The following is a 23,825-nucleotide window of genomic DNA, read 5'->3' on the forward strand; positions in this document are numbered from 1 at the left end:
AGTGGATAAATTCACAGAATCATACAACCTTCCAAAACTGAATCAAGAAGAAATAGAGAATTTGAGTAGACCAATCACCAGTAAGGAGATCAAAAGAGTAATAAAAAATGTTTGAAAAAATAAAAGGCCAGGACCAGACAGCTTCCCTGGTGAATTCTACCAAACATTCAAAGAATACTGAATACCTATCCTTCTCAAACTCTTCCAAAAAATTGAAGAGGAGAGGAAGCTTCCTAACTCATTCTATGAAGTCAACATTACCTGATACCAAAACCAGATGAGGACAACAGAAAAAAAAAAGAAAATTACAGGCCGATATCACTGATGAACATCAATGCAAAAATCCTCGAAAAAATACTGGCACATCGAATACAACAATATATTTAAAGATCATACACCATGATCAAGTGGGATTCATCCCACAGATGCAGGAAGGTTCAACATCTGCAGATCAATCAACATGACACACCACATTAACAAAATGAAGAATAAAAATCACATGATCCTATCAATATATGCAGATGGAATTTGACAAGATATAGCATCTATTTATGATAAAAATCTCTGAATAAAATGAATATAGACAGAAAGTATCTCAACATAATATAGGCCAAATATGACAAACCCACAGCAAATATCATTCTCAATGGAGAAAAACTAAAAGCTATCCTTCTAAGAACAGGAAGCAAACAAGGATGCCCACTTTCACCACTCTTATTTGACATAATATTGGAAGTCCAAGCCAGAGCAATCAGGCAAGAAAAATAAATAAAAGGGGTCCAAATTGGAAAGGAAGAAGTGAAAGTGTCACCATTTGCAGATGACTTGATTTCATATATAGAAAACCCTAAAGAATCCACCCAAATCCTGTTAGAAATAATAAATTAATACAGTAAAGTTGCAGGATACAAAATCAACATACAAAAATCAATTGTGTTTCTATACACTAACAATGATGTAGCAGAAAGAGAAATTAAGAATACAATCCTATTTACAATTGCAACGAAAAGAATAAAATACCTAGGAATAAACTTAACCAAAGAGGTGAGAGACCTGAACACTGAAAACTATAAAATATTGAAAGAAATTGAAGAAGACACAAAGAGATGGAAAGATATTCCATGCTCTTGGATTGGAAGAATTATCATAATTAAAATGTCCACACTTCCTAAGGCGATATACAGATTCAATGCAATCCCATTCAAAATTCCAATGAGATTTTTCACAGAAATAAACCAAAGAATCCTAAGATTTATGTGGAACAATGAAAGACCCCAAATAGCTAAAGCAATCCTGATATAAAAGAACAAAGCTGGATGTATCACACTCCCTGATTTCAAAATATACTAGAATGCTATAGTAATCAAAACATCATGATAATGATACAAAAACAGACACACAGATCAATGGAACAGAATCAAGAGCCCAGAAATAAACCCACAAATCTATGAGCAGCTAATTTTTGACAGGGGAGCCAAGAACATACAATTGAGAAAGGAAAGTCTCTTCAATAAATGGTGTTGAGAAAACTGGACAGCCACATGCAAAAGAATGAAAGCAGACCATTATCTTGCACCATACACAAAAATTAACTCAAAATGAGTTAAAGACGTGAATTCTAAGACCTGAAACCATGAAACTTCCAGAAGAAAACATAGTGTGTTCTTTGATATCAATCTTAGCAGCATATTTTCAAGTATCATATCTGACTGAGCAAGGGAAACAGTAGAAAAAATAAACAAATGGGACTACAACAAACTAAAAATCTTCTGTACAGCAAAGAAAACCCTCAACAAAATGAAAGACAACTTAACAATTGGGAGAAGATATTTGCAAACCATATATCTGATAAGGGGTTAATATCCAAAATATATAAAGAACTCATACATTACAACAAAAAAAACCTAACAACCCAATTAAAAATAGGCAAAAGAACTGAACAAAGAAGATATACAGATGGCCAACAGGCACATGAAAAGATGTTCAACATCATTAACTATCAGGGAAATGCAAATCAAAATTACAATGAGATATCACCTCACTCCCATCAGAATGGCTATAATTAACAAGACAGGAAACAGTAAGTGTTAGAATGTGGAGAGAAGGAAACTCTCACACACTGCTGATGGGAGTGCAAACTGGTACAGCCACCATGGAAAACAATATGGAGATTCCTCAAAAATTTAATAACACAATTACCATACGATCCAGCTATTCCACTGCTGGGTACTCATCCAAAGAACATGAAAATATGAGTGTATAAAGATATATGGACCCCTATGTTCATCGCAGCATTATTCACAATAGCCAAGACTTGGAAGCAACCTAGGTGCCCATCAAGGGATGAATGGATAAAGAAGATGTGGTATTTATACACAATGGAATACTACTCAACCATAAAAAACAATGAAATCCAGCCACTTGCGACAACGAGGATGGACATTGAGGGTACTCTGCTAAGTGAAATAAGTCAGAGGGAGAAAGTCAAATACCATATGATCTCACTCATAAATAGAAGATAAAAACAACAACAAACAAACACATAGAGACAGAGATTGGTTTTTGGTTACCAGAGGAGAAGGGGGGAAGGGGGTGGGTGAAAGAAGTGATTAGACATATGTATATGGTGATGGATTGTAATTAGTCTTTGGGTGGTGAACATGATGTAATCTACACAGAAATCGAAATATAATGATGTACACCTGAAATTTATATAATGTTATAAACCAATGTTACCACAATAAAAAAAATTAAATAAATAAATAAATAATAAAGATGCTGAGAGTTGGTGGGCACCCAACAAAACAATCCAGCCAGGACTTCCTAGAGCAAAGCTTACCCGTTAACCACTTCTACCCAAACAGACAGTTTGCAGTCTATTTTTTACTGCTTCTATCTTAGAGAATCACCCTCTGTCATAAAAGACAGCCATTGAAATGAACATATAGGAAAATTTTTTAAAAGAAAGAAAGAAACTCCAAAGAACAGAACAGATCATCAAGAAACCTTCAAAATATAGTAATTAATTCTCCTCAGAAGATAAGAGAGGATACTGCATCCATGAAATAAAAATAGGAGGCTGGAAATACAAAGAAATGTCAGAGAACAAAAAAAGAGCTCTTAAAAATTAAAAATACAATAGGAGAATTGAAGTCTTCAAAAAAAGAATTGGAAAATAAAATTGAGAAAGTGTCCCAGAGACTAGAACAAGATAATAACCAAAAAATAAGAAAATTGGAGGATTGACTGAGGGAGTCTAACATTTAAATAACAGTCATTCCAAGCAGAGAGAAGAGAGGAAATACGTTGTGTTCTATAGCTTTTGTGTATTTTTATGGAATGTCTCATTCTTTTTTGACAGCAAAGAGAGAATAAGTTTTAAATTCACAACCTTTAGATGTGTCTGTTGAGAAGAAACCTCCAGACAAACCGGAAAGGACTGTCCATATTCCACCTGTACTTCCTTCCAACACACGTTTAGGCTCGTTATTCAAACCAAGAAAGGACTAACAAATTAGTTTTCTCTTTTCCAAGCCAAGCAAAACAGTTTCAAGAATCTAACACAATTCTTATATACATTCCCTACTATTTTTATCAAAGGATTTCATCGAGACTCGTCATCCCTACTTCATCTGTGCCGGGGCAGCCCTGGGATTCGGTCTCTCCAGATAGAGCCCTCCCGTCTTCTGGCAGGTGTGGGAAGGCCTTCCTGGGGCGGCAAAGATGGGCAGCAACCCGGGGTCCCAGCTGCCTGTTTTACACACTTTCAGACAGCCATTGTGTTTTCAGATCACTGCTCACACTTTCAGAAATATCTGGTGCCTTCAGTCCCTGCACTTTTCGGATATGCCTTTTATTTGAATTAGACACATTAGACATTTGTGCAGAAACAACAAATTCCTATGACAAATTAATTTCCAAAAGCGTTCCCAAAAACTTGCTAGACACAGATTCAAAAGAGCTATAGTTACTAACAGACACAAAAGACTACTTCTCTGTATGATTAAGGGGAAATGCACTTATTTTCTCTTTTACAGACACACAGAGATGTGACAGCCTCAGTTTTACAACCTTAGCCAACATCAAGTGTGAATATAGATCCATGAAAGCCCATTACTCTGTTTTCCCTTTAAAATTGTCACAGACCTTCAGATGTTTCCACGTACTTTTCAAAGACTTTCCTAAACAAGCCTGGGCTTTCAGTCTCTAACCTGGAAGACAGGTGGCCAACCAGGGCCTCCAGGCTCTCATCCTACTGACAACTTCTGGCATCCAGACCACAATGCTTAGATTGTAGGAACTCTGTAAATTAAAAAAAAAAGAAACCTTTTGATCATTTAGTCAGCTTTAAGCCAGCAGTCATGATTTATAGGAACAGATTCCTTTAGCTCTAATTTTAAAACCATAAAAATGTTTTAACCAGGGCAGACAGACTGGTCAATGGCCATCACACTTTGACACATGAGCTCTGAAATTGAACACACCTGCCACTCTCTCATTAAAAACTCAGAGGTCGGTAGCAACAGCATCAGAACATGAAAGTCAGGGAGATGTGAAAGGTCTTAAAGTTGCACCGGTTGTGACATTCCTTGATCCAGGGGCTGCCTCTTCACTACCTTGCATGCTTGCGAGGTGAATATACTTTTTTTTCTCTTGAGAACAAGACAAATAGTCAAGATGATCTTATCAGCAGTCAGAAAGTCAAATATTCAATGGCACAGGAAGTGGCAATTGTGACAGATCATTGGTCCAAGTAAACCAAAGTGTAGTGACCTTGTGACAAAGACATGAGTGTCCCAAATACCAGGAAGTAAGACAATCCTCAATAAAAACAAACAAACAGACAGGTCAAACGTAGAAAGTCATCTAGATTGCCTGTTATGTCCTACCCAAGGAGACAAGATGCCCTGTCTTTGGTAGTAGGACCAAAAAACGAAAATGTAATTTCAGTGTTTCTTCTATTAATGAAAGCAGTAGAAAAGCTGCTTAAAAAATAAACCTAAATTTAATCTATAGTCAGGGTAAGTGAAAGTAAAATGTTACCGGATGGTAAGATTCACCCTGAGAGCTGAGAAAGGCAAATCCGGATCCAAGGGGCTGACAAGAGGCACGTCTCAGACAGCACAGTGCGGTTGACTCCCCGAGTTGAATGGAGGTGAGTGATCTTATTGGGACTTTCATGGTAACTGCAAAAAAGACTCAGAGACAAAGACCAGCATTAAAAAAGCAATTTTATGTTTTATATTTCAGAAGAACTGGGCCTTCAACAAAGGATGTAATAAATATTAAAGAAAAAAACCTCAACATTTCAATTAGTCTGTTTGTAATTCTCATTAGTGGAAAATAATTACTGCTTCTGCAAGGATCTTACATATCTGGTGATATCAGGGTTTTAGTTAGGGGGTCATGAGCTTGCAGGAGAGGGGCTCAAGGCTTCATCCATCTTGGAGACCAGAGGGAAATACAGTATTCCTGTGTGTGTGTGTCTGTATACACGCTTTATCTGTGAGTGAGTTTGTGTGCACAGATAAAAAGGCAGCGGGGTCAGATATCTGTTTTGCTTCCTTACACTTCTATGACCTAATTGCCGTTCCTGCTTAAAATACTTCACAGGTAAAGCCCCATATCATTGCTAAAACTGTACAGAGCTTTATTTGAATGCCAATTATGTGTTAGGACCTATCCTACACGTTGGAAATATAGCGGCTAAGACAGAAAAAGCCCCTGCCCTCATCTTTGAAAACTGAGACCATGCCTTACGGATTGTAATATCCCTGAAGGCGTCGCAAAGCGTCTTGCTCAGTGCGTCACACATACACGTAATAGACGCCAAAGAAACGACTATTAAATTGAACTGGAATTTTATTAGAAGTTGACTTCTAAATAAAATTGTATTGTAGTAATGTTATTTATAAATAAATATGTAGGTGGAATTATTGTATCAAACCAAATGCTAAACCTTTATTAAAACTCTTTATTTTTCGCATACACACACCCATACACCAGCACTGAGGCTAATGCTGGTTAGAAGGAATCAGCCAAACTCTTTGTTAGATTCTAAAACTTTAATGCCTATTGATAGCTGTCTTAATCTTAATCTCTTTCAACCATTTTCTTTTCTGAGTCATTATAATTAAAAATCCTCATATTTATCCATCAATGCTTGAATTCTTCCTTTGAAAGTAGAGATAAATTGTTGAAGGGATTCCATATAGTGCAATTTAGTGCATTTTTTTTTATCCAAAACTGGCTCACAGTGGATACAATGGTTTTTTCCCTCAATCACTAATATTGACAGATCGCTTCCGAAATCAATCAAAATTTGCTAAGTTGTGAGCAGCTCCAAGGCAGGGGCGATGTCTTCAAAATGTCCAGCACAACATCTCACAACATCTCACACTCCTTCTAGTTGTTCTATGTGGGATGCCCCCACAGCATGGCTTGATAAGTGGTGTGCAGGTCCACGCCCAGGATCTGAACCAGCAAACCCAGGGCCGCCAAAGCAGAGCGCAAACTTAACCACTACCCCATTGGGTCGGCCCCCCATAGTGTCTAACTTTTAAGATGACATGGGAACTGGGAAATATAGCATATTTTATATTACCCAGGTAGATTAAAAATTAAACATTTTCTTCAGAGTAGGAAAAATTCTTGAACACATGACTTTTAAAAGTTGCTCAAAGGTAGCTTTGGTTTTGTGATTTTTGTCTTCTAGATTATACTAGATGCCTCAAGGTTTTTCTTTATCTTTTTAATTGAGGAACAAACTCAGAATCTTCATAATGATTCCTTTGCTCTGTTTTGTAGTGCAAGCAACAGAACATCATTTCTGTATCTTCCTAGACACAGCACCATTCTTCCCCCAATACAGGAAAAAGTACCTCCGGCCTAAAAATGTCCTATACCAGCACCTCCTTCATAAAGGAGGGACACTCTAAACATATGTGGCAGGCAGGATGAATGCCCATGTGTTCAGATGTGCAAAACGCGACATTTCTATATTCTTTTGCAACAATGTAATTTCCTTCAAGTCTCATTCCATCTGCTGAGAGATAATGTGATCTTAGTCAACTCTGCTTAAGTGAGGCATTTCAGTTAAAATTCAATAAAATTTAGCTTATAAGTCAATATGGAACTTTCCCATCACCATTTTTCTCCCTCATTTAGTATTTCTTATTCCTCAGGCAGAGGTTACCTAGTGTCATGGCATGAGATGAGGGGTTTGTCTAGGCCAGACTCTCTGACCAGGCTGGATTTCCTGTCCAGGCAGAATCCTCTGTATAGGCTGAATTCCCTTTCCTGGGTGGATTCACTGTTCAGACAGGCTTCATAAAATGAATCCTGGATTCGTTTTCCATACTGGTACCCCGTGGCCCTTGGATGCAGTCATTTCTCTACACTGGCATCTACACGAGTGTCCATACTCTCAGCCAGACTCTAGGTATATCCTCCACTTTATTTCCACCAAAATCACCATTTGTCACATTCTAGACCACTGTAGGTTGGCCAGCTCTCTTTCTCAGCCTGGAGTGGCGGAACACCAGATGGAGTGGTCTTGGGCCCTGTCAGTTCCTCATACTGAGATCCTCTGTATCTACTGTCTGCACTGATTTTCTCTGCTCTGCTGCCCTCAGACCAGGGTGGGGGTGGGAATTCCAACACAGTGCTTTCTGGGCAAGAAGACAAACAGATTCCCACGCCTATTGATGACTCTATTGCCCCTCCACCACCTAATCTGAGGGGGCGAGGGTCAAAGAACAGGGCTGTTTTTCAGAATTCATCAATAGCCTCTAAATATCTTGCTTACATTTCTGAGAATTTTTGCCTCCTCTCCACCTTTCAGAATATTTATAGAGTCTGGGAGAGAGAGAGAGGAAAAACCCTTATTATTTATGACAAAAAACTGATGACCCGCTTTTAAGAAAACAAATTTCAAGCTCTCGAACCTCAAAATTATCATCTCTGCCTTGGCCTTCAAAAGAACATTGAAAAAAAGAAAAAAGTACTGTTCTCTAACCTTTCCCTCCTACATTTCCACAGTGTTAACCTACCCTAGGTTAACGACAATCCTAGACTGTTCCGGCTACCTAGGCTGTGGGAAAGTTGAGATCTGTGCGTGGTTCAGGGTCCAAAATATAAAAAGAAGAAAAAATTATTTCAAATACAGGAATTGGTTTGAAAGGTTTGGGGTAGCTAATAGAACAAAAATTGGACTTCGAGGTAACTCTAGGAGGCAGCCACCCCTAAGGCATAGAGAACAAAACAGAAAAGATAGGTGTTACTTGATCCTAGGAGCTCAGAAGAGGCGCTGCCGTGGGGCTGGAGTTCCGACCAGTGAAGGGGTGCTCACAGCTCACGCACAGTCCTCTGAGCAGGGGTGAGCCCCGCACATCTAGCTCTCAGACCTATTAGGGGACACTGCAATCCAGTGCTTGGACTCCTGAGGAGGCACTGCAATGCCTGGCTCTCACGCCTCCGAGGAGGGCACTGCTTATCTGATCTTGGATTCCTGAGGCAGCTCCTTGAATGCCTGGTGCTCACATCTCTAAGGGGCCACCGCCCATCTAATCCTTGAACTTTTGAGGGGCTGTGCATGCCTCCCAGTGGGACTCAGAACTCTAAATTGGGGCTTCTTGGGGGCTGTTTTCCAGAACTCTAAGGAGGTACTGCCCATGTGGTACTTAGACTTCCGAGGGGGAGGCCCTGCAGCTGCTGCTTGCAAAACAAAAAGAATGCTGGAGCTGGAGGCGTCTGCTGCTCCTGTAGCTCCCACTGCTGGCAGGACGCTTATAGGACCTGGGAACAGGATGAGTGTCACTTCTCTCTTCCTCTGCTTTCCAATCTCCTACCAGTTCCTCCCACTGGAGCTGCAAGGGAGTCTTGAAACTGTAGTTTGCAGACATCTCACCTGGCATCACAGAGCCGAGAAGAAAAGGGTGGGTATGAATTAAGAGACAATACGTTAGTAGCCAGTACTGCACAGAAACAAAATGTGTCACTGGAGGGAAGGACCAAGAGGATACTTCGAAATTGTGAAGGAGACGCTTCTCAAAACAAATACAGGCACTGAAGAAGTCTCTGGACCCAGGCATGAGTTTTCTCATCTACATCAGTTGAAGAAGACTGTAATGGATTTTTATTTTTATTAACAAAAGGTTGGAACTTATTGTCTAAAGCTATTTAGAGGACTAAAACTTGGCTATATTAGGTACTAAGGAGCACCCTAATAAAATGAGATCTTTAGGACAGGTACTTTTTGCTACAGAAACAAGAGAAGCAAAATCTTAGCCCCCGCCCACTTAAGCAAGGCCTGCGGTGGGAAACCGCGGTAGTTTTGATCTGCACCATCTGCAGCATCACTCAAATGGGTGAAGCTAAATCAGAGGAGGCAGTGCCAGGCCGAGGTCGCCATCAGTACAACTTGGAGCTTATGGTTCCCCGGCCCTGACCTACCTGTCATAGCTTATCGACTTCTGATCACAAACTGAGTTTGCCTGTGGCTCTTCTCAGGCCCCTGCCCTAGCTCTGTCTCCTGATTTGGGCTTTCACTGTCCCTCCTATGGTTCATTTTGTGTATCAGCTTTGCCAGGTTATGGTGCCCAGTTGTTTGGTCAAACACTAGTCTAGATGCTCTTACGAAAGCATGTTTTATATGTGGCAACATTTACAGTCAGTAGACTTTGAGTAAAGCAGACCATCCTCCCTTCGTGTGGGTGGGCCTCATCCAATCAGTTGCCTTAAGAGCAAAGACTGAGGTTTCTCAAAGAAGAAGCAACTCTGCCTCAAGACTGCGACATAAAACCTTGCTTGATTTTCCAGCCTGCTGTCCTGTGGAATTTAAACTCAAGACTGAAATATCAACCCCTTCCTGAGTCTCCAGGCTGCAGGCCTGCCCTACAAATTTCAGACTTGCCAGCTCCACAACTGCATGAGCCAGTGCCTGAAGATAAATGTCTCTCTCTCTATGTATATATATATGTGTATACGTGTGTGTGTGTGTGTGTGTGTGTGTGTGTGTGTGTGTGTGTGTATCCTATTGATCCTGTTTCTCTAGAGAACTCTGACCCATACACTCCTCACTTCCCCTGTCCCCCACCCCCAGGATTAATTCAAGTCATCTCTGGCTACTGCTACTCTGGGCTTCCAAGCCTAGCTGTGAGCACAATTTTTGAAATACCCCTTGCTGTGTTAAGTACAGCCTTGATCTGCTCAATAGATTCCCCAAACACTTTCAAGGTCTCCAGGAGCCCTGACCAGGCTCCTGTCCTCCGGAGTGTCTGGAAATGGAAAGTCATTTGTTATTATGCCCTGGCTCCTAATCACTGTAGTCTGGCCTGCCTAGGGCCTTCACGTTCCAGCTGGAATTATTTATTTGGTTGCTGACAGCCTCTTATATGATCCACACTAAGCAGCTGGGGCCGTAGGAGTCTGTTAAAAAAGTAAGTGGGGACGTTGAAAGGAAGGGGCTGGGGCTTACAAAGAAACCAGCAGAGTCAAGGTTGTCTCCACGAGCTTCACCTGCTACCCCCCATGTCTAGGGACACCCATCATGAAGGAAAGAGCTGTGTCTTTACACATATATTTTAAAGTAACTCAAAAAGTGAAAGATTAAGTACTGTTCCAATGATGAAGTATTCTGCTGCTAAATTGTTTTTACTTTTCCCTAGAAAGGAAAACAAGCCCTGGGTGTTTTCAGACTGATTACAAAGGTTTTGCTCTGGATTTTATTGAAGCAGATGCATTTGGCTGTTTTTTCGTAGCTAAAAGCCATGCTCACCCAAATTGCTCATATCTTTCTGTCACTCTAATTGCTCCACAGTTCACTTTGAGAAGCTCTTAACAGCTTTCTTGTCTATTCTGGAGCATTGCAGGGAGTCGAGGCCAGTGTTTAAGCAAGCAGCCTGCCTCGCAAGCGTCTCAGCACCCAGACGGCAAAAGCCAAATATTTACTGAGCCTCCTTTCTCCAAGGTCAGCAGAGACCTTTAACCAACCAAATCCAAAGACCTTTTATCTGTCCTTGTTCTATTTGACCTCTTCCATTCATTCGAAAAACATTTACTGAGATCCTGCTGGGTATCTGGCTCTATTGCGGTGTGACAAGTAAAAATGGCAAGCAATAGGATATATTGGAGTATGTGAGGAAGCCATTTAGTATAAACCTAATTTGGCCTGACTTTGCTTTTTTTTTAAAAGGGCCTGACTGTGGCCGTTGAGCATGCATTGTATATACATTTCCTATGGCAAGAACAAAGGCCCTTGAGATAAAGGTGCAACTTCCCTCCCCCTCCCAACATTGGAATTTCCTTAAAGATTAAGCATCTTTCCTTAGGTTAGGAACTGATTGCAGTGCTCACCTGTGACCATCCAGCCCGAGACAACAGACAGGCCACCCTGCTGTGTTCACTGAGACAGCAGACCTACCTGCTATTTCCATCAATCACTGTGCCGACAGAGCAGTCTCACGATTATTGTAAAAGGGACATTTCAATCCTATGTGAAACATCCTCTCTGGGGGTATATAACCACTGTGCACCCCACTTCTTTGGTGCCCTTTCTTTCTCCAGGAAGAAAGGCCCTGGGCCACAGTCCTCAGATTTCAGCTCAGAATAAACTCACTCAAATTTTCATTTATAGATTGGTTATGGGTTATTTTTGTCGACAAGTGCTAGGGAAAAAGAAATCAACAAGACATGGTTTCTGCTCCCAAATGAAGCAAAAGAGGGAGAAAGAATATTAAAATACATGTGATGGTTCCACAGAGTATGTGAATTATAGGTGTGGGGGACTGGAATTGGCCACCCCAAGATATGTCTCTTTGGCATGACTATTATTTTGGGCTGGTTACTTTTAAAAACTCCAGACAGGAAAGAAACTCTGAAAAGTAGAATTTACTTACCCTTTGTTAAGAGACATTTACATTTGTAAAGGAAATCTCCATCTATAAAGGTGTCTCCCTCCCTGTATCAGGAAGAAGGGGGATGACCTTATCTCTAGAAACTCTTACCAATGTGGAAGGCAAGGACTGAAGTTTGCATTATAACCTTACTCTTGTTTCTGTACTTTTCTGGTAACCTCCTGTAACTGACTCCCCCCACCCCCAACAACCTCCTTTGCCTTTAGCGGAAGATGATATTTAAGGTGGTGCCTTCAGCCATTTTGGCGAGTTGCTTAGTTTGCCTGAGCCTCTCCCATGTATACATGTTATAAAGCTTTGTTTAATTTTCTCCTGTTATTCTGTCTCATGTGAATTTAATTCATTCTCCAGCCAGAAGGACCCAGAGCGAGTAGAGGAAATGTCTTCCTCCCTTACATAGGTATGTGTGAAGGGATGCAGAGAAAGGTTGTCTGATTCATGCTGGATTTCAAGTGATGGCTTCCTGGAAGAGGCATCAGGAACTAATTCATAAACATAAGTAGGAATTGGCTCATTGGATGAGGGAGGGAGAAGTCACCCAGAAGAAGAAATCACTTGTGTAAAAGTAGCAAAGCATGAGAGAGCAGGAGACATTCCAAGAACTTCTGGAAGACTGACTGGAGGGAAATGAGTATATGGGGAGTGGCTGGATGTGAAACAGAACAAAATCAGGGTGGAGGAGGCCCTGAAAGATTTTAAAGGAGCACTCTAATAGCAGGATGGAAATGGACTGCTGTGAAATGGCGGAAGGTGGGGGGGTGTTTTGGGTGCAGGTCCTTTAGAAATTTATTGGAAGAGCCCATGTGAGAAATGAAGAGAACCTGAGCTAAGGAACTGGCTGAATCATCCTGCCATTAAATGAGATGGCAGGTGCAGGAGAAGAAAATGTCAGCTGGTGGGTGGATTCAGTGTGTCGACTTTGAGGAGCCTGGAGACCCACCACACACAAGGTTCTGGCTAGAATACAGAGGAGGGCACACTTAGCAATTAAAGAATTAGTATAGTTAAAATCAGCCAGTGTGGAGAGTGAGAGGAACAGTGACCTGAAGATAGAACTTTTGAAAGGAATGACATTTCACAGAGGCACGAAAGGTAATGAGCCTGAAAACCAGGAGCAGCCAAGAGGAGGAAATCCAAGAGAGCAAAATCAGAGGAGCATTTAGAACTGTAACTGCCTTGTAGAGGATCTGCGTGAAAGCTGGGAGAACATGGGTAGTGGAGGTAATGGTTTCAAATTTTACAGATATGCTTTGTTTCTTCTTCTTGCTGAGTACACCATATTTCACATCAGGCATCCATCTGCCTATGGGAAGATTAAATTTGTTACATAAGGTATGTAAAGAAAGGACAAAAGGAAGGTCCATTTTTCATAGCCTACATCCAATACAAATTGGATAAGCAACAAGATAATAAACCTTGCTCACCAGGGTGTTATCGCAGGAGAGAGCAGGCTAGAGGACTTAGAATATTACTAATGTGGAGGGCTGTCCCATATGCCTACCAACAGCCAGGCCAGAGAAGGGAAGATATGATGGAGAAGAAATAAAAGAGACATCCTACTGTCTCCGGCCTGGGGAAGAAAAGAGAGAAAGAGATTGAAAGCTGATAAACTTGTGTCTCCCTATTTTCTCTCCCTGGACTTCAGGGGGATGTGTGTCTTATAAGTGAAGATAAAATCAATGATGAAGGGGGCAGCCCCGCGGTGGAGTGGTTAAGTTTTGTGCAGTCTGCTTCCCCGGCCCAGGGTTTCACCAGTTCGGATCCTGGGCATGGACCTGGCATCACTCATCAAGCCATACTGAGGTGGCATCCCACACAGCACAACCAGAAGGACCTACAACTAGAATATGCAACTTTGTATGGACTGGGGGGCTTTGGGGAGAAGAAGAAGAAAAAAAAGATTGGCAACAGATGTTAGCTCAGGTGCCAATCTTAAAAAAAAAAATCAATGATAAAGATACAGGTTATAGCCACCCACTCATTTTCTCGTGGAAGACTCTGGAAAAAGAATACCTTTCAAGTTGTCCCCTTCCCCCAAAAATACAACCACCTGGGGTGCAGCCACAGCTACTTAGCTGTGTGGTATGTGCAAAAAAGGGAAGGTTCCAAGGTTGAGCTTTCTCAAACCTCCTCAGCTCCTGCGTTTGTGTAGCTGAGAGACAGTGGGCCTGCCAAGGGGCCTGATGGGCAGAGCAAGGTGACCTCACAAAAGATGCTTCTAGACACTGGGGCAGCAGGCTGGACACAGGCCAAGGCAGCCACTCAGGAGCAAAGTGAAGCCAGGTCAGCTGGGAGCACCACCGGATCCTTGTAAAGATAACAAATAAGGTGACGTCAGCCGTCAACTGCCTATAACAGGGCCAGCAGCACAAGAGACATTGCCCCTGAGGCCAGCAGATGACTGCGAGCATACATCCCAGGACCAGTATGAGCCAGGGAAGCCCTTCCCAGCACACCTGGGTGCTCCTTAGGGAAAGAGGCAGGAGCTGGAGACCATCTGAGAGATTGAGTAAATATTTGTCTCAAAGAAGAAACCAAAAAACTCCTAATATCGTATTGGCCTTTGTTTATCCCAGATGACACATTTAGTCAATCTGTTTTCCTGCTATTCCATAGATAAAAGCTCAAATAAAAGATGAGATTCACTGTAGATAACATAAAGAATTTATTCTTTTTCTCCACATTAGAGTGTAAGCACAATTTGCAACCTTGCCGTATAGGTAAAAATGGGAAATAGCATTTTCCAAAATATATTCCACAGAACAATAATTCTTTAGAATGTTGACAGATATTACACAGTCAAAAAAATAAAAATTAAAAATCTATTATCAGTTAAATTCAGCTAAAACATAAACAAAAAATGTTTAACACAAGGTCTTCTGAGAGCATTTACTTTGCTTATGAAAGTTCCGAATCGCCAATACGAAAATTCTGAATCGCCAAGAGAGCAATAGAGTATGCCTCATTTCCCATATATTTGTCCAAGAACTTTATTTTCATAGACTATCTCTCTTAAAGACTTTTGGAAACACTTTAGGCATTTAGAAATGGAAATACCTCCGAATCTTTAGAAGAATTGGGGTCATGAGCCCTGCAGTCCACTGTCTTCCCCTTTCCTGGGGTTCATCAGTTGGCAACTTGAAATATTGCTCAAAAGAAAAGTACAGGGCCAGACCTGAGCAAAACGTTGAAGCAGAAGAAACTAACATTTGGTGAGCACAGAACTCCACCTTCCTCTACTTTGGGCAGTTGCTTCTCCCACTTTTCCTCCTAAATAAATTTCTCTGACTTGTTTGTTTATTATAAATTACGTTGATCATTTATGGACTGTGATAGTAGACCAACCACACAAGTCACCTCCTCTTTCTCACAAGAATCAGTGGCAGTGTAGCGCAGTGGGTAAGAGTCTGGAGCCAGACTGCCTGGGTTTCTTTGACTCCTGCCTCCACACTTCCTAGCTGCATGATGATCTTGGAAATGTTACTTAACCTCCCTGACCCGAGTGTCCTTTTCTGAAAAGTAGATTGAACAACAGTACTTGCCTATTGTACTGAGAATAGTTATTCTCCGTACATATTTAATGAGTATATATATGAAATATACGTGCACACACATATATCATTTAGGACGTGGTACATGCTACATATATTTTAACTATTTTTTATCTTACCAAAATATTAGCAAAGGAATAAAAATGGAATGAATTCACAATGACAAAGAGACTAAGAGGAGTCAGCAATAACGTGATTTCAATAAATTTGTAGAAGACACCAAGCGGATAAAAGAACAGCAGATGGAACAGGGCAGAGGAACCCACAACCTAGCGTCAGAATTGGCAAACTTTTTCAGTAAAGGCCACATAGTAAATGTTTTAGATTTTGTGAGCCAAGAGGCAAAATTGAGGATGTTACACAAGTCTCTGTTGCGTCTACTCAATTCTGTCACTGAAGCATGGAAGCAGCCATAGACAATACATACAGGAATGAGCATGGCTAGGTTCCAATAAAACTTTATTTATGGACACTGAAATTTCAATTTGATACAATTTTCAAGTGTCAAAAAATATTTTTTAATCTTATTTCATTGTGGTAAGAACACTTAACATGAGATCTACCCTCGACAGATTTTTAAGTGTACAGTACGTGGTGTGTACAGCAGATCTCTAGAGCTTATTAATCTTGCTTAACTGAAACTATACACCCACTGATTAGTAACTCCCCAATTCCCTTCCCTCTCAGCCCCTGGCAACCACCATCCCACTTTTGATTTTATGAATTTGACTATGTTAGATCCCTATTATACGTGGAATCATGCAGTATTTGCCTTTTCATGACTGGCTTATATCATTTAGCATAATGTCCTCAAGTTTCACCCATGTGTCACATATCACAGAATTTCCTTTTTTAAAAAGATGAATAGTATTCCATTGTATGCATACATTACATTTTCTTTATCTATATTCATCTGTCAATAGATATTTAGGTTGTTTCCACATCTTGGCTATTGTGAATCATGCTGCAATGAACATGGAGTGTTAAATATTTTTCATTTTATATTTATCAAAATTCCATTTAAAAACATAAATACTAAAATATAATTTAAAATGTAAAAACATTTACATTTTGGGGAACTGGATGAAGATGGTCAAAAGGTATGAACTTCCAGTCCTAAGGTAAATAACTACTAGGGATGTAATGTACAACACAATAACTATAGTTAACACTGCTGTATGGTTCATTTGAAAGTTGCTAAGAGAATAGATCTTAGAAGTTCTCATCACAAGAAAAAAAAGCATTTCTTTGTAACTACATGAGGTGATGGATGGTAACTAAACTTATTGTAGTGCTCATTACCCAATATATGTAAGCCAAGTCATTATGCTGTACACTTTAAGCTTGTACAGTGCTATATATCAATTTTACCTCAATAAAATTGAAAGAAAAAATAAAAACTCTTCATTTCTCAGGCTATACAAAAACAGATGGCCAGCCAGATTTGGCCCATGGACGGTAGTTTGCTAATGCCTGTTCTAGAGTGTGTTAATATGAGAAATGCTAAGTAGGTTCCAGACTAAAAACAAAAATCCAGACACTAGAGAATGCAGAAAAAAAGACGTGAGACAAAAACAGGGAGATTCACAGGAAGTCTGAAGATGGAACAGCCACCCCCCTGGCCATCTCTGAACTCCTCTGGAGAAAGGAAACTGACTTGAGAGACAAAAGCCTCAGTCTTATCCCTGACTCTGCCATTAATTGGGGGACCACACGCCCTTCGTCACTGAGTATTTTGTCTTTCCATAGGCTATAAAAGAGGCTCCTCAAATTGGTTCCTTTTTTTCATTTTACCATGTTGCTTTTCATTACCTATGCTGATGCCTGAGCAAGCATCCTGCCTGCCTGATTGCTCTCTGGGCTGCTTTCAGCACTGCTGACATCCAGGCACCCCGGGGAAGAAGCTGTGACATTGCCTTTCATCTCCTTCCTCCTCTACCCACCCAAGCCCTGCAGGGCTGGAGAGCGCGTCAAATTAGAGCTTCCCGCGGTGGGAGCCCTACAGGGCCCTGCGGGGTTATTCTCCACAGTAGCTTTCCCTTTGACACTGCTTAGCCTCAGGCTCTGTTATTTCCCTCACCTTCAATGAAACCCCAGAGAACATTACTCTTTTACAGAGATGCAAACATATATACATACAAGCTACATTAACAACTATACTCCTGCAATAGAGCGATTTATAAGAAATACATGGATTTTGCCATTCAGATGACCGGCATATATTTCTCTGATATATTTTATCTTCATCCACATTCCTGCTCACAGCTCCCAAAACCCTTGGAATTTCCTGAGCAATACAAGCAAGAGGAGCATCTCTTGTTATAATATTTAGTCTTGTCCTAAGTTCCTGAAAATGGTTCAGGGCCATAAAGGTGAAATGGGAGTCTTGTTTATGTTAATGAAGGTGACTTTTGGACCCCACCCAAAGGTGGGGGCTCATTGCCAGGAGAACCAGCCAGTGATTGGAGGACGGGAACTTTCAGTCCCACTCCCCGATTTCCAGGGAGGGGAGGGGGCTCAAGTTTGGCTCAATTGCCGGTGGACAAAGACTTAGTCAGTCATGACTACAAAGAAGCCTCCATAAAAACCCAAAAAGGACAGCTCTTCATCCTTTTTGGAGAGCTTCCACACTGGGGAACCAGAATGCTTCTACACGCCACTGTACCGGGCCCCAAGCTCCGTGAGGACAGAAGCTCCTTTGTTCGGAACCACCCCCTATCTATCTCTTCATCTGGCTGTTGATTCATGTCCTTTAATATCCGTCATAATAAATCATAATCTAGTGAGTAAATGGTTTTTCTTGAGTTCTGTGAGCGATTCTAGCAAATTAATTGAACCCAAGGAGGGCATCATGGGAACCTCTGATTTGTAGCCAATCTGTTGGAAGCACAGGTAACATCCTAGGCTCACGACTGGGCTGTGAACTGGAGGGCAGTCTTGTGGGACTGAGCCATTTACCTGTGGAATCCGATTCTATCTCCAGATAGATAGTGTCAGAATTGAGCTGAATTCTCAGACACCTGGTGTGAGGGAGTCTCCACGCACACGTATTAGAATTGGGTCCAGGAACCCTTCGCAGCTACCATTTGATAATCTCTTAACAGCAACAAGCTCCCTTTTGAACAATTCAGAAAACTCTAAAAAGAGGTCAAAGAGAAATATGCTTTTTCTTTTCCATAGCAGAGAAAGAACACATCCCAAGAAAAAGGCAAGAATGGGGCTACTGATCATCAGGAAAGCTACCATCTGGGGAAAGAAAAGGAGCTCTATCCCAGGAAAGGATAGGCTAGGAGAGACTGACAGGCCCCCAGGCTTGGAAAAGGATCACTGTGCCTTCTTATGGCATACAGGCCAGGTTAACTTTCTTGTGTTTAGCTTCCTGATTGTTGATAGATGCTGTTAAACACAAAGAGGCATGATCACAGCAATTTAGACTCTGTCTAATATCCTGTTTATTAATTTTTAAGCAATTAACTTTTCCTATATGTCTTCATGCTTATTACACAACTAACAAATCAAAAAAAATGTTTATTTATTTTTTCCAAACATTCCGACATTAAGTGTAAAACTAATCAATCATACTTCTTATAAGTCTATAATACATCAGACTCTAAAAATGCCTTAAACATCTTAAAAATAATACAAACACTAATGCAATGCTTCCAGAAGTTATTAGTGCAAGTATTGGAAAGCTGTTAGGAAATCACTAACGTCGTAGATTTAAATATGTTTATGTCTTTTTTATTTTATTATACATTTTCTTTCTCCTTATCCAACTGCAATCATACTCATTTGCCCTGACAGACAGGGTTACCTTTCTGATCAGCTGCAAATAGGGTTTTAAAGTCTACCATTGGACCTAAAACCACACATCTTGGGCTACCTTGCCAACTTGTTCAACTCAGACCATTATCTAGTTGGATGGGCCCCTCTTCATAGGTAGACTTTCATCACATAAGAAACTGTCTAAATGATTAACTCTTGTTTCGTAAGTGTAACCTAAACTTTTCTCCGAAATGCTGTTTATTCTGATTGTCTCATCTTTATAGAACAGTGGATATAAACCTACTTTCCAAATGTTTTTTCTGCATATATTTCCTTCCTTTAATGATCCAGTCCTCGTCTGTGTTGTAACTGCTCATCTTGAGCGAGGCCCAGTTTGATTCAGTTAAATCTAAGGACTTGGATTGGTTTGTGCCACTGAAATTACAACTTTGCCATTGATTCGGCCATTAAAGCAGACAATATTTACCTGATGTGACTAGACTGATCAGAGGGATGGTTAGGTTGAAACCTCACTCAGAATATTTTTTATTCTCACCCAGCTTGTTCTGCTGTAAAGATGTTTACAAGAGCCAAACATATCACACAAGAATTGCCTTCTGTTTAATTCAGCCTTGTGCATCCTCTCACAGAGACACTAAAGGTAGTGTGGGAGAACAAAAGGCAGCGGTCATGGGTTTTGCCCCAAATCCCTGTCTCTAGTCCTCACCTCTCCCAGATCCAGTTTTGCATTTCCTAGTGACTGCTGGACACTTCCAACCCAGATGTCCCACTAACACCTCAACTCAATATGACTAAAACTAAAACGTCTTCCTCAACCCATTCATTCTGGTAATTATCAATCATCTGAGGATTCTGGGAAGATGGCAGAGTAGGAAGCACACCAGGAATCTGTCTCCTCACCTAAACAATAATTGCATGGGAAGAATCTGTCTGATGTAACTACTTTGAAACTCTGGAGTCTGTTGAAGGCTTATAACATCTGGGGAAGACTTGGACAGTAAATTGAGGTCAATCTCAGCTCTTAGCACTGTAGCAGCCAGGCATCCCCCACCCCCAGCCACTGGCAGGCAGCTGTGCACATGTGCCTGGAGCAGCATGCATACAGCTTATGGGAAGCCAAGGAGGGCAAAAAGGGCCCTATCCTCCAAATTTCGGGGATCTGTGCTCTGATCACTGATTGCTGCTTCATATCACAGAGGTGCAGACAAAAAGGTGGGCAGTCATTGTCATCGCACCTCCTGCATTGCTACAAGCTCTCCCCTTTGGCTGAAGTGACTCCTGGGAATTTAAAGGGTCAGCACCCTTTCTCCCCCTTTATTTTTCTTTTTTTCCCCTTTTGGGACCCAGACATTAAAGACTAGGACATTTAAAAGTAACAACATATATGGGGAAAATTAGAAAGCGACCATGCATGTCCAGGGAGAGGCTCAGAAAAGACATGAGAAGACCTTAGGTTTATACTTCAGGCTGATCCTTGGCACAGAGACAGCCTACAACAATCAAAAAAACAAAAACAATAACAAAAACAGGAAACTCTGGGGAAGGGGGATAATCTGATTTCCAGAGTTACTATATTATTAGACTCAAATCTTCAGTTTTCAACAAAAAATCATAAGGCATACAAAGAAACAGGAAAGTATGTCCCATTCAAAGGAAGAAAAATAAATAAATAGAAAACTGTCTCTGAAAAATACCTGATGGCAGATCTATTAGATGAAGACGATAAAATAACTGTCTTAAGGATGGAAATTAGACTTTCGGTAGTGAACACCATGCAGTCTATACAGATGCCGAAATATAATGATGTACACCTGAAATATATGTAATGTTATAAACCAATGTGACCTCAATACAACAAGGATAAATAAAATAACTATCTTAAATATGCTCAAAGAACTTAGGAAAGATGTGGAGAAAGCCAAGAAAACAATACATGAACAAAATGGAAATATCAATAAAGAGATAGGAAACGTAAAAGGAATTCTGGAGCTGAAAGTACAATAACTGAAATGAAAAATTTACTAAGGATTTTTCAAAGGCAGATTTGAGCAACAGAAAAAGAATCAGCAAACTTGAAGATAGAACATTGGAAATGAACACATCTAAGAAACAGAAAGAAAAAAAGATTAAAGAAAAGTGAACAGAGCTAAAGGGACATGTGGGACACCATCAAGTGGGCAAACATATGCACTGTGGGAATCCTACTAGGAGAAGAGAGAGAGAAAGAGGCAGAGTGAATATTTGAAGAAATAATGGCTGAAAACTTCCCAAATCTAATGAAGGACATGGCTATAACATCCAAGAAGTTCAATGAACTCCAACTAAGATGATCTCAAAGAGATCCACACTGAGATACATTATAATCAAACTTTCAAAAGACAAATGGAATTCTCCAGAGAAGCCATCTAGTCCTGGACTTCAGTTTTTTGGGAGGTTTTTGAGTACTATTTCAATCTCTTTTTACTTGTGATTGGTCTATTCAGATTCTCTATTCTTGATTCAAAGAAGATTTAATACCTGTCCTTCTCAGAGGAGGGACAAACTACTAAAACAATTCCAAAAAATTGAAGAAGATAGAATGCTTCCTAACTCATTCTATGAGGCCAACATTACCCTGATACCAAAACCAGGCAAGGATAGCACAAAGGAGGAAAATTACTGGCTGATGTAGCTAATGAACATAGATGTAAAAATCGTCAAAAACTATGGCAAACCAAATACAGCAATACTTTGAAAAGGTCAAACACCATGAACAAGTGGGATTTATACCAGAGGTTGCAAGGATGGTCCAACATCTGAAAATCAATCAATGCGATATACCACATTAATAAAATGAGGAATAAAAATCACATGATCATCTCAGTAAATGCAGAGAAAGCATTTGACTAGATCCAACATCCATTTACGATAAAAAATCTCAGTAAAATGGGTATAGAAGGAAAGTAGCTCAACAAAATAAAGGCCATATATGACAAACCCACAGCTAAAATTGTACTTAATGGGGAAAAACTGAAAGCCATCCCTCTGAGAACAGGAACAAGACAAGAGTGCCCACTCTCACTACTCCTATTTAACATAGTACTGGAGATTTTGGCCAGAGAAATTAGGCAAGAAAAAGAAATAAAAGGAATCCAAACTGGAAAGCAAGAAATCAAACTCTCTCTGTTTGCAGATGACATGATTCTATATATAGAAAACCCTAAAGATTCCATCTGAAAACTATTAGAAATAATCAACAACTACAGCAAAGTTGCAGGGCACAAAATAACTTTAAAAGTCAGTTGCATTTCTATGCACTAATAACGAACTAGCAGAAAGAGAAGTCAAGAATACAATCCCATTTACACTCTCAACAAAAAGAATGAAATATCTAGAAATAAATTTAACCAAAGAGGTGAAAGACCTATACAATAAAAACTATAAGACATTACTGAAAGAAATCAATGATAACATAAAGAAATGGAAAGATATTCCATGCATATGGATTGTAAGAATAAACATAGTTAAAATGTCCATACTACCGAAAGCAATATATAGATTCAATGCAGTCCCAATCAGAATCCCAATGACATTCTTCACAGAAATAGAACAAAGAATCCCAAATTTTATATGGACCAACAAAAGACCCCGAATAGCCAAAGCCATCCTGAGAAAAAAGAATAAAGCTGGAAGCATCACAATCCCCAACTTCAAAATATACTACAAAGGTATAGTAATCAAAACAGCATAGTACTGGCACAAAAACAGACAAACAGATCAATGGAACAGATTTGAAAGCCCAGAAATAAAACCACACATCTATGGACAAGTTAATCTTTGACAAAGGAGCCAAGAACATAGAATGGAGCCTGGGTCCCTGCAAAGAAAGCTGCTCATTGACTGTCCTTTCTAAACAGAGTGATGGAGAAACAAATCTCTATTTTGTTATACTACTGACAGTTCAGGGACAATCTGATTTATAATAGAATTACCCCGAATAATATATGTTTGCCTGTGTTGTTTCATTGTCAGGGATGCCCACCCTATTACATCTGGCTGTCAAGATGCTTAAAAGTCCAGTTCAAATGCTACTTCTTTCTCTAATTACCCAGCCAAAATTGTCCATCCCTCTTCTAACATTAAATATATCTCTTTTTATCATTTTATAGCACTGATGACATAGTAATTAATAATATTTGTGCTCACGTGGTGTCTCTACAGTAGACTGTATGCTTCTAGAAGGCAAGGATCATATTTTCACCTCAATATGTCCCACAGTATCTAGTAGAGTGTCTTGTACACAGAAATGACATGCATTCTGAATTATGCAGGTGGGGTGTGTTATGCATCATTCATCTCTTCTAGGTCACCCCTGCACTAGAGGGTCATCAGGTCGCCCCTGCATTAGAAGGCCACCAGGTCACCTCTGCACTAGAAGGTCATCAGGTCACCTCTGCACTAGAGGCCATCAGGTCTCCTCTGCACTAGAGGGCCATCAGGTCACCTCTGCACTAGAGGGTCATCAGGTCACCCCGGCACTAGAGGCCATCAGGTCGCCTCTGCACTAGAGACCATCAGGTCGCCTCTGCACTAG

Source organism: Equus quagga, chromosome 11, assembly GCF_021613505.1.
Source record: "Equus quagga isolate Etosha38 chromosome 11, UCLA_HA_Equagga_1.0, whole genome shotgun sequence".
Lineage (NCBI taxonomy): Eukaryota > Metazoa > Chordata > Mammalia > Perissodactyla > Equidae > Equus > Equus quagga.